This window comes from Carex rostrata, chromosome 7 (assembly GCF_964058835.1).
Source record: "Carex rostrata chromosome 7, lpCarRost1.2, whole genome shotgun sequence".
Classification (NCBI taxonomy): Eukaryota; Viridiplantae; Streptophyta; class Magnoliopsida; order Poales; family Cyperaceae; genus Carex; species Carex rostrata.
Genome location: NC_135924.1, coordinates 1,330,691 through 1,342,258, shown reverse-complemented (window position 1 = coordinate 1,342,258; position 11,568 = coordinate 1,330,691). Strand labels below are relative to the sequence as shown.

Genomic DNA, 11,568 nt, shown 5'->3' with positions numbered 1-11,568 from the left:
GTATTTAAATTATTACCAATTTCTATTTATTTAATTGGCAATATTTTAGGGTACAACACCCACATACAACTGACATTGCCGATCTACGTGATAAGCACAAAATATATACACTTTTGCTTAGGATTTTGTATTGATAACTTGACCAATTTCTGTGCATTTAGGTTAATTTAGCATAATTTAGCTTCGAAATACATCAAGAACCAAGTTACTGCCGTTTGCTCATTTTATTTGTAGTTTTGGAGCATTTGCAAGCTTTGGAACGATTTCTAGGGCACTTGGTGCGACTGTATCCACTTTGAAAGAAACCTTGATAAAAAAGGAACAAAAATAGCCAAGTCAGAGAGCTTGTGCCGACCCACACAGCTCTCAGCACAGCAAACAACAGACCACAACACATTGGTGCAGCTCCCTGTGCGGCCACCTATGCCCGCACTCAAAGCTGCACACCTCGGCAGAACAACACCCCAAAAGACATAGGCCTTTTGCGGGTGAAGGTGCAGCTACCACTGCCCGCACAGTCTCTATTTCCCTCTCAGCATTACCACCCGTGCAGCCTGACCAGGCCGCACCCTGGGCCACACCAGCCAAATCTTTGGCATATTTTGTGCAATCTTCGCTCGATTTACTTCCAGATTTCGCCTGATTGTTCCCTAAGTCACGAATTTAGTTATAGAAGGTAGTAGACAGCCATCTGGAGGGAACACACACACACCACCATTCTCTCCTTGAAACCCTAATCACCTTCTCCATTCATCTGACCTTTGAGAGGCTAATTTCCTCTCTAAGGGATTAGGTTGTATCATGAACTTGTGTTAGTTTATTTACTTGGATGTTCTATTTATTATGATTGTTTTGACTTGATGTTTAGTTCTATTTTATATTTGTGAGCCATGCATAATTGTGTTTTTGATAACCTACCCTTGCGGAGGTAGTGACAGTACTTCTTGTCTCTATGGGATTGCTTGATTAAACCCTTTTATTATACACAAATCACCTTAGGGATAATAGGTTAGATGGACCAAATCTAGTCTATCCCAGATTCATAGAACTAAAGGTTCGGTATGGAACAGTTTGGAAAACCAAAGATCATTACATATGAGTGACCGGGAATTTACCAAATACTGTACCAATTAGTAAAAGTAGATGACTTCAATTAAAGAACCCAAATAGTGTCACACCCCAAATCCACCGGGGGTCTGACAGCCTGCCGTGTGTATAAATCAATCGTCACATATACACGCAAGGCAGTGGATCTTTTATATGCATTACCAATATCCTCATTCGCTGCGTCCGAGTAACAAACCTGAAAATAATCAGGAGGGTGGGGGTGAGAATAAATTCTCAGTGCGAATTTGCCACAGTTGAATTATTGGACTTGCAATCAAACTCTATATTCAAAAATGAAACCCAAACCAATAACAGTTCAAACAGATATATATTCGTAAACATAAATAACAGAATGCCAATGTACGACAACAGTTAAATCAACCTGCAACACAGTTTACGGAATTTCCAAGATGAATTTCAAACACAACATATACTTTGGCTTAACTCGATTCATAACTCAGTTCATTAGGGCTTGTAGCAATTACAGATGTTCTTTCGAGCTGAACCTTTATCAAACCCACATCTGTAGGGTTACTGACACCTACAGATGGCCAACCGCTGGACCCTTTATCTGACACCCATCTGCAATCGCTTGGTTTAACAGTTCATTAAGGTCTGGTTCGAATCATATAAAGAAAATCCACTTTGGAATCATTCCAATAGTCGTAATATTCAATTGACCGTTCAAATGCATTAACACGTAGGAGAATGCCACAGAGACATAGACGTTACACAATGTCACCCACAATTTCCAATCACATCTCATAACGTAATCACCCTCCCTCGTCCCAACCGGTACTGGGAATATCGAGGGCCGTTCACCTAAGGCCATTTAGGATCCTGGGAATCCAAGTCAGCATACAGCCCGACTTGGCAAATTCATTGGATCCAAGTGCTTAACTTCGTAAATCCATTCACATACATTCACATACACAGCTCGTGGTGACTTTCAATCAAAATCAGATCACAATAGATCAACATAACCTATAACCATACCAGCATGCAAATCATTCAATTCAGATCAATTTGAGTTTAATTTAATTGGGCTATGCAAATGCTCTACGCAATTCAGTGATGCAATCAATGATATTCAACATGACAAACGAAAACACAGTTTAATTCCTGAAAATAAAGTATCAAACAAGTCTAAGAATCCCGCACCTTATTATGACGAGCGTACCGCTTAATTACGGATCGGGCGTCTCGAATTATCTCGCGATATCTGGCTCGACTGAGCCTACACCTATATTATACGATTACTTGGTTTAGTTCGGTTACATTCTCAAACTTAAATTCCGAAAGCCGTATTTTAATTCGTCAATTCTTTTATACCTTTTGGCTCATTTATAATCATTTTAATTCAATTCAATTTAATTAAAAGCCCATAATTTAGCAAGGGTTTAAGCCGCTAATTAACAATTCACAATTTACTCCAAGTCCATTATTTTAATTCTCAAAGCCGAAATCCAATTTTATTTACACATACACATCATGTCATATTCATTTCAATATTTCAAGAATTATGAAATTACAAGCCCAATTCAATTTTAGCAATTCAATTATGCATTCATTAAAGGTCCATAGCCCTTTATCCATTATCTATGTTTTTATACATGTCATTTCGGCCCAGCAAGGAAGAGGCCCAAAGTATAATTAATATACATCAATTCAAAGCCGAAATAACCATATTTCATATCAGATTTGCATAGAGGCCCCTCCTCTTTTTTAATTTATTTACTACAAGTCAAGCAAATTTTCATATAACACCTCTTATACTTAATTTATTCGAGTAATTCTATTTGAGCCCAATTCCATATTAACATTCATAGGCATGGCCGGCCTTATACACCAATTTCACCATATTTACAATTTGACCCCCTTCATTCATACAATTCACGATAGTCATATACTTTACAATTCAAACCCTAAAAATTTTGCAATAATTGCAACGAGGTCCTTGTCAGGTCAAATACTGGTAAACCTGTAAAACCAGTCCAGTCACAGTACCAACTTCGGTATTTAGCACAACACCACAAATTCAACAATGCACAAGACAAGCATCAACAAGTCAGTAGCAAGGCACAAGCCACCAGTCAGCACCTTTGCCGGGAAAATCAACAACCCGAGCAAAGGTGAAATTAACAACAATTCATTTTACAAAATACAACCAATTGAACAAGAGAATCGATAATTTACCCAATTATGGCAAGCACAAAGAAAAGGGCAATAGAACGGTTGTCAGAAAAATCGAACACCAGAACGGCACCAAGCAACACCGAGGCAGCACCAATCAAGCACCCGTGCAGCACCAAACCGAACCCTAATTTCTAGGGTTTCGGATCCTAGGCGGATCTGACAGGTTTGGCGGGTCTGGCGGGTCGGACCGGGAAGGAAAGGGAGAGATGAGGCTGTGGCGGCGGCGGCGCTGCTGGCCGTGGCAGCGGCGGAAGGGAGGGGGCCAGCCCCTGTTTTCGGTGTAGAAGAGAGGGGAGGGAGTGGGGTTTGGGGTTTTCACGGCAGAGAGGAAGAGAGGAGAGCAAGGGGAGCGGTTTCGGTGGGTTCGCCGGCGACGGGAGAGGGGAGGGCGGAGCCCCCTGGGGTTGGCGCTGAAGAGAGGAAGGGGCGGACAGGGGGGGGTTTCTGTTTCTGTCACGTAGAGGGAGGGAGAGGAGAGAAAGAGAGAAGGGAGAGGGGGATTAAATGGACTGCTTTAAGATTCGTGCAGGGTTGTAATCCAAAGGCCAAAACAATTCAAAGTATAATATAATTCATGAATTTGAATTTTAAAGGTTAGGATGATCTACCTATTTGTGTTAAATCGAATCAAACGGTTCAGACAATTCTGATTTTTAATATATGGTCTCAATTGGTTATTTTACGACATTCTATGTTACAAAAATTAGAATCAAGTCTCGTAAAATTTATCATATATTCGTTACAATATTTCAGGTGTTAAATTCTAAATTTCAGATTCGAATAAATCGATTCCCTTTATATAAATTTTATATATTCCATTAAATCTCTAAAATTCCTAAATGAACTAATTTTATAAATTCAAAAATCCAATTGTACGAATAATTTCGTATAATCATGCTTTTATTTGGAATTCAATTTATTTATTTATTTACACGAACCTAATTAAATCAATTTCTTCTTTTACGAAAATTAAAAGGAATTGTAACAGATTTTCTAAGTTTCTAATTTACCGAATAATTATAATTTTATTCCTAGTGCTATATTTTATTTTATTTCTAAATCTCTAAATTTTATTATACATAATTTCATACATTATTTATATTACAAAATTTTAGTTTCGTTTTAGTCGGTCAGAAAATTTCTGAACGATCGTTATGTTAATTAAACTTTTTATTTAAGCAAATTGATCGATTTATCAATTTAATCAAGTTTTAAAATTTCGGAATGTAACAAATAGGTAGTGACAACCAAGGCTGGTGGTATATTAATGTGAAGACATGAAATTATGAATGGTATGTGTTAGGGGGTAGATAAGCCAATCCCTTTCAAGACATGACATGAATTTAGAGAACTCCAAAAGTAAATAGATTGACCAAGTTATTGTTGACCAAAAGCCCTTAGACTTCGTTATCTTGATCATAAAATATCTTTTAATTTGCATTTAATTTAGTTTTTGTTACAATCAACTGTTTCGAGTATTGAACCCAAATTTAGTTTACTTTGCAACAGACCCCCCCCCCCCCCTCCATTTACTTATTTGCATACTTTTAGATTTAATTTAGTTTAGATAGAAAAAATACAATTCCCTTAGTCTTTGGATCGATACCTAATTTACTACAAAGATAGATTGTGCGCTTGCAATTCAATCTTCTTTGCGTATTTAGGTCTTATAAATTTAAAGCAAAAAGTGTACGAATTAGACCCATATTATTGACACCTAAAATACACAACACTACTCATTGGAGTAACACTTTTGCTTTGCTCCATACTACAATTATAATTTGGTATTAATTAGTAACAAGAAAAGGTAGATGCAAGACACTCGTATATATCAATTGCTATTAATAAACTGAAAAAATATAAGTAAGCACAATATGAAAATATCAATTGCTATTATATAGGAATAATTAATATGAATTACATACTGCTTTTGGAAATTGGAATTGTATTCTTTCAATAAAGTCAAACATGAAAATCATTGTGTAATAAGTGCATTCCCTATGAAATTATAAAATTATAGTGTGCTCACCAGAAACCACTTCCAATTCAATTTATTTTTTTGGCGCGTGCTTTGCAATCCTCTCTCTTTAATATATTGCATAAAAATCCTTACAAAATTGAGTGACTGTAATTAACAATTCCACAATTTGTTATAATTGAAAAAAAATCAAGCCAAGTTAATTATTATTGCTTACTTTTTTTACAAAAGGGAAGATATCTTTCCACTTCTCAATTGTGATGTTTCCTTTGGGTTTTGAAGAATCGATGATAACAATCATATTTTCAGTTGGCACAATGACAATCAAACACCAGTGTTTGCTGTGGAAGGAGAAGAATTATAGTACTTTAGCATATAATAGTGACACAAGTGTTTGCTATGGTTTATGGTGTAATTTTTTTTTTTAATATTTCACTTTTATTTCCTTTTTATAATTCTTTAATTAAAATATAAACAATACATAAGTTAAGGTTAGAAGTAACCTCTGGTAGTATGGCACGAGAATAAATTTCTTCTCCTCCGCATTAGCATAATGCATCGTTGAACACAGGTACTGGGTAGACGTGTCCCCAGAAAATTTCAGTGTCATTTGCATTAAGTTTGTCGGGGTCCATAAATGTACACAAGTTCTTATTTTCTACCATCTCATCACAGTTTCGGACTAGCCTCTTCAAAAATCATCATATTACACTAGAATATATATTTAAGTACTATACACATGATATAAATAATTTTTGGTCACTAACATGAGGAAAATGGTGATGACTCCGACATCGAGCCATTTATCGCTTGACGAGGCATGTAGAAAGTCCATGAAGTCTTTGAAAGACACCACGACATCCCAGCCTTCATGTAGAAACATCCCTGGTGGGACAAGGATGATGATATACATCATGCCTTCGGGTGCCTTCGTCAAGCACTCGTGGAGATCCCGCAAATCACGAGACAAATGGCTATACTCTTCTTCGGTGAGTAGAGGACGGTCTATTGATTCTGGCGCATTAGCCCTGACGACCATTTCTTTGTCCCTCAGTACTGGTGACATCATCTCCTTCGTACTGTTGACGTCATCTCAAGGAAGATTTCTTCGTGCCTGTATTAAATTTTGTACCTTTTTCAAGTATTTCGAAAGAATAATTTGAATGTAATAAAAGATATTGATTATTTAGAGATTACTTGATCCAAAATAATCTGTCTCTTGGGCCATTGGACAACTGACGTTCGGGCATCATCAAGCACCAGCATATCATCGGTAGGACAGGAAGAGGTATGCGTGCCCATCCCTCCATAACTAAGTCAACCTGTAGGGGGACATGGTTGGGCCTTAGCTGAGCATCGGCTCCTAGATGTACAATGCCGTCAGCAACTGTTAGAGGAGTATTACCATACCACAGGACAAGGTTGCATGCTGTGGCGTCCTCAATTATCAGAAAGTAGTTATTTTTAAAATGAAATATTGTCTAACAAGGTTATAAACAAGTAGTGATTACCTTTACATTATCCAAATTGTCTACCCAGGTCCCGGATGCTTGACTACTTCGCCGAACTCCTGGCGAAATGGAGGTGGTTACTCAGATGGTAGCATAAAAAATGTAATATCATTCACCAATCTTGCTTCCATCTCAGCAAACTTTGCGACGTACTCCATTCTAACCTCCTGACGTATCTATGTGTAGGGCGCAGAAAGTTGGACGGTGTCAGGTTAGCTAACGGTGCGGGTTTTATGTGTGGGTGAGTGGAAATGCTCCCGTGTGGGTTCAGTGCCCTGGTTCATGAGCAGGTATTGTACCCTAAAAAGTTGCTAATTAAATAAATAGAAATTGGCAACAAATTTAAAATGATTGAAAATGTTAAATGTGCATAAAATCTTCTCAAAATGAAGGGAAATGACATATTAGAGTTCATGGTAATATTCTACATGCAAAACCATGAATTTTGATATTTTATACAAATTCTAACTCAAAATGGTTGAAGAGTTGTGAATTTTTAAAGAAATTGCTGACATGGCATGCTCTGATTGTTGCCACATGGCACAGGGTACCCCTAGCAATAAGCCTGGTCTCTCTGGGTGCAATATGGAGCACCTAAGCCTTAACCAGACCCCCGAGCCCACTGTCAGCCTCTCAATGAATATTTTCGCTGAAATCCAGAGATAGGTGAACCTGGTGTATAGGAATTGATCTCTGTGCACCGATATGGCAGTGTATAGGTCTACCATGCGCCAGGAGCTCCCCAAATGAATGGTTTGATTTAAACCCGGGCGCTCAGCGCCTTTGAACCCCTTGGCGCAAATAAGCTTGGTTCAATGAACTGAAGCGATGCAGGAGGGATGTCAGATTTATGGTCTATATTGAACTGAGCTCATGCAAACACTATAAAGGATAAAATAAAGAGAGAGAGCAGCTCTGAGCCGCTGATGAGCGGGGCCCAAGCCCTGACATCGTCTATTTCCCTCTCTCTCGCGCCATGGCTAAATCCCGAGATGATATTCAAGGAAATTAAGAGGTAATTGAACAAACCTCTAGTTAAGATTGATAAGGGACTATGCCAGCTACTCTCTGCCTAAACCTCGGATATTTTCTTCTTCTCACAAGCTTTGATTCTAGCCAAGAAAGAAAGAATAATGAAATTGTGAACTCGGGTTCTATACCAAATTGAGGCCCGAGACTCAACCAGCTAGCTGAATATGAGTAGGCAATACTATTGGACTTTTTAATTTGACAAGAAAGGGAGCAATTGAGCTAACATGCGAATAGAGCATGCTCTCAGTGGTGACATGGCTGAAAGGGTCTAATCCATTATTCTAATGATAAGTTGTGCCTAGGAACATGATAAGGGACATTATACGATGCTCTCTGTCACCCTTACGAGCACTGACGCATAATAGTTGAACAAGGCCCATGTTAAGCTTTGAGAGGGCTCGGGTTCAGCTCAATATGGCTTGTTATGCTGTTATAACCCTCTCTGGTCCCCTGGACACGTGCCTAGAGCACCTGAGGTCAGTCCAAAACAAGGGAATCTTCCCCTGGACAAATGAAGTCATGCAATTGAAGTTTTCTTCTAGAAGCCAGTAAATCAAGGGATGCCATGCCATTCAATGCCCTAATGATTGATCTAAGGGTCCAAATCGATCCAACTCATAACTGATGACATGTTAAAGTGTAATTGGGTGATCCCCTGCACAGATACACATGGAATGAAGCCAGTCAAGCATAGACATTTGATCAAGCACCTCTGGTCAAGATGAGACCACCTCAGCTGATGCAAACCCTAACCCATGCTCATAGCCTATAAAAGGGCACCCATATACATAGACACAGGGATAGAGAGAGGAGAAAAGGAAAATATACACTGTCTCAATAGAATTAGCTAGATATACATTCATTGATGTTCCAAGCTCAAATCTCAAAGCTCTGTAAATTAAATCAAGCTTGCACAGATCTCAAAGCAAATCCAGAGATCTCAGCACACATCTCAAAGGCCCAAAAGCCCAAATCTCAAAGCTATAGTACAAATCTCAAAGCCCATTCAATTAAATCTCTTCTGCACACATCTCAAAGCCCAATGATCTTGATCCAATGAGCCCACATATCAAAGCATCAGAAACCCAAATCTTGATGCCCAGCACCAATCTTAAAGTCCACATATGACCAAAAGATGTCCTTTTACATATAAACCCCTCTGTTTATTCAAAATATGTAGAGAAGCCCCTGTAAATTTACACAAAGGCCCCTGTCAGCATAAAACCTCTTCAAACAAGCCCTTAAAGGCCCAATATTCATTCCAAACCCTGTCAAAAGCCCAAATTACAGCCTTAGGTCCCTGGAAAATTACAAACAAGTCCATGTACATATAAAAAGTTTATAAATAAGCCCTTTCAAGTCCTTTTTGGCCATAACTTTCTCATACTAAGTCTAAATCAACTCAAATCAGTCCCAAATGAACCCAAATTCAATTATCTATAATTCTAAATAATAATTGAACATATCCAGGTCCCAGCCATAATCTAAAATGACCAAAATACTCCTCTCTCGACATATTTTTATAAATAAAAATATAAAAATGATATTTAAATACTCCTTTCAAATTAAAATGATATTTCCCACGAATGTTCTCGTATTTTAAACATATAAAATCCATGTCTTCATGCATATATCATGACAATTAACCAAAACATACCTATAAATCGAATGAGAACCAACCATATGACCAAAACAGACCATACATGAGCCCTTTTTAGCCCCATTATTTAGTTCAACCCAAATAGGCACAAATCCTGGAATGAAGGAGGTATTCAGTCTGACTCGAAAGGTCTTTCTGATGTAATTAATGGCGGGGGCTTGCGCCCGTCGGGAGTTAAACGTCCTCACAATCGAAAATAATAAAACCTCCGACAACTGATCATGAATGTAGGTTGTCACAAGGGGTGAACCAGAAGGAAAGCAGGAAGAAAAATCCGCACCGTTAGCTAACCTGACGCCGTGCAACTTTTTGCGCCCTACAGGTTTTGGCACGCCCGGTGGGACTTACTTCTCCTCACATGTTCGAGATCCGATACAAATATAAAAGGAATTGTACCCAAGCAACCAATGACTTTCAAAATTCCCAAAGCAACAAGTCGTTGGATCGCTTGGGTAAAGTCTTGTCCTTTCATATTTGTTATCGCTGCCTATGAATTGAATAATCGGGCTAAACTCATGTATACCAAAATGGTTCTCATAAAATACAAAATTGACTAATGAAATTTCAAGTTTGTTTGCTTGCAGGATGGCGATGGCAATGAACTACCTTGCTGCAGCAACCAACCAGCCAACAACCTTCCCTGGCAACGGAGAGGTGATGTTTTTCGGGGCTTTCGCAGTCCCCACCTCTGAAATACTCAAGTTTGCCACACCTGCTCCCATGACTGAGCAGGCTGAGCATGAAGCCCTCGAGTCTATAACCGAGGAGAAAGCTGAAGTAGAAGATGAGGTATGCTACTACCTCACCTTCAAAGGAATGGATGGCAAAACCTTTGCCCTTCCTGCCAATACCAGACGCACAAGAAGACGCGCTCAAAAGAAACCGACTCGGGTCAACCATGCCATGACCTCGGTCAACAAGAAGAGATCCCTTCAATCCTACCAAAATGAACTGGTAGCTGAACCGGCTCTCCCTACCTATAATTCCTTTTCTCCTCTGAGAATTGTGAAAAAAAACTCTTCCACTGCACACATACGTGCAGCGGGGGAGATCCCTCAAATAGTCTCATACATAAGCCGAGAAGGATAACCCCAACCCCAAAACGGTTAAAGATACTACCATAACAGCCATCCACAAAGCCCACAAGCAACTCCGCACTCTAAAGCAGCGCAGAAGTCGATACTATACTTCTCCTGCTCCCAAAACTTCTATACCAGCTGATGCCAAGGCTAAGCTGGTTTACCCAGTGCAAATACTGAGAAGACCTAAACCCAATGCTCCGGTCCATAAGCCGGGGGCACCCAAAAGTGCCCGACCATCTGTGTTTACGAGGCTTTCCTTCCCAGCCAAAGGGCTAGGGGCATTTGAAGGCGCCTCGTCATCTTCCATATCAGCCTCGAAGCTGGGGGCACTTGATGGTGCCTCTTTAAAACCAAGGCTCCGCAGAGAGATGTGGGCCAGCACCTCTCAACATGCCAATAACGAGGGATCATATCAAAACCCTCAGTAAATGAAATCAACCAGCGTACATGATCGGCTGGGGGCACGGATTAACCCATGCCCAACTCAAAGAAGTCTGACAATTGTCACACCAAACGCTACCTATAAGAAGCGTAGGGTCATAGCAACACCCTCTAATTAAGACGATGAAGCATTTGTCTACATGATAACCATACAGGAAGATCCTGTAGGAGAGGAAGAGTCTCCTAAACAAAATCCTAACCCTGTCACATACGCAATCGGTGACGGGCCAAGTACTGAGAGGGAAGATTCAAATGACCCTCATGTCCAAAGTAGAGGCAAAGATCCTGTCATCCTGTCAACCGAAGGACGCCTTGATGGCTCTGTCCAGGGTTTCAATAATGCTGTGGTAACTTCACCGCATGGAAGTCAACGAGACACCATGGCAGCTCAAGCATTAGAGCAGATGACCATGTTTAACCAAATGCAGGCTGAACTCCAAAATATGAGAGCTGAATTACATCAATCCCGAGAAAGAGAAAGGAAAATGGCAATTATCCTTTGTGGGAAGGGCCCGTCCGAGCCAGGGCTTGATGACTTGCTAATAAGTCAAACAGACTCTC

At 39.6% G+C, this 11,568-nt stretch overlaps 1 long non-coding RNA gene across 1 annotated transcript; it reads right to left on the bottom strand.

Annotated features, from left to right (window-relative positions):
• Positions 1-5,499: 5,499 nt before the first annotated feature.
• On the bottom strand, positions 5,500-6,639 carry LOC144557508 (uncharacterized). Its single transcript, XR_013512680.1, has 3 exons — positions 6,479-6,639; positions 5,785-6,395; positions 5,500-5,622 (listed from the first exon to the last, which is right to left on the bottom strand). It is a non-coding gene; the product is annotated as an uncharacterized LOC144557508 (long non-coding RNA).
• Between the last annotated feature and the right edge of the window lie 4,929 nt (positions 6,640-11,568).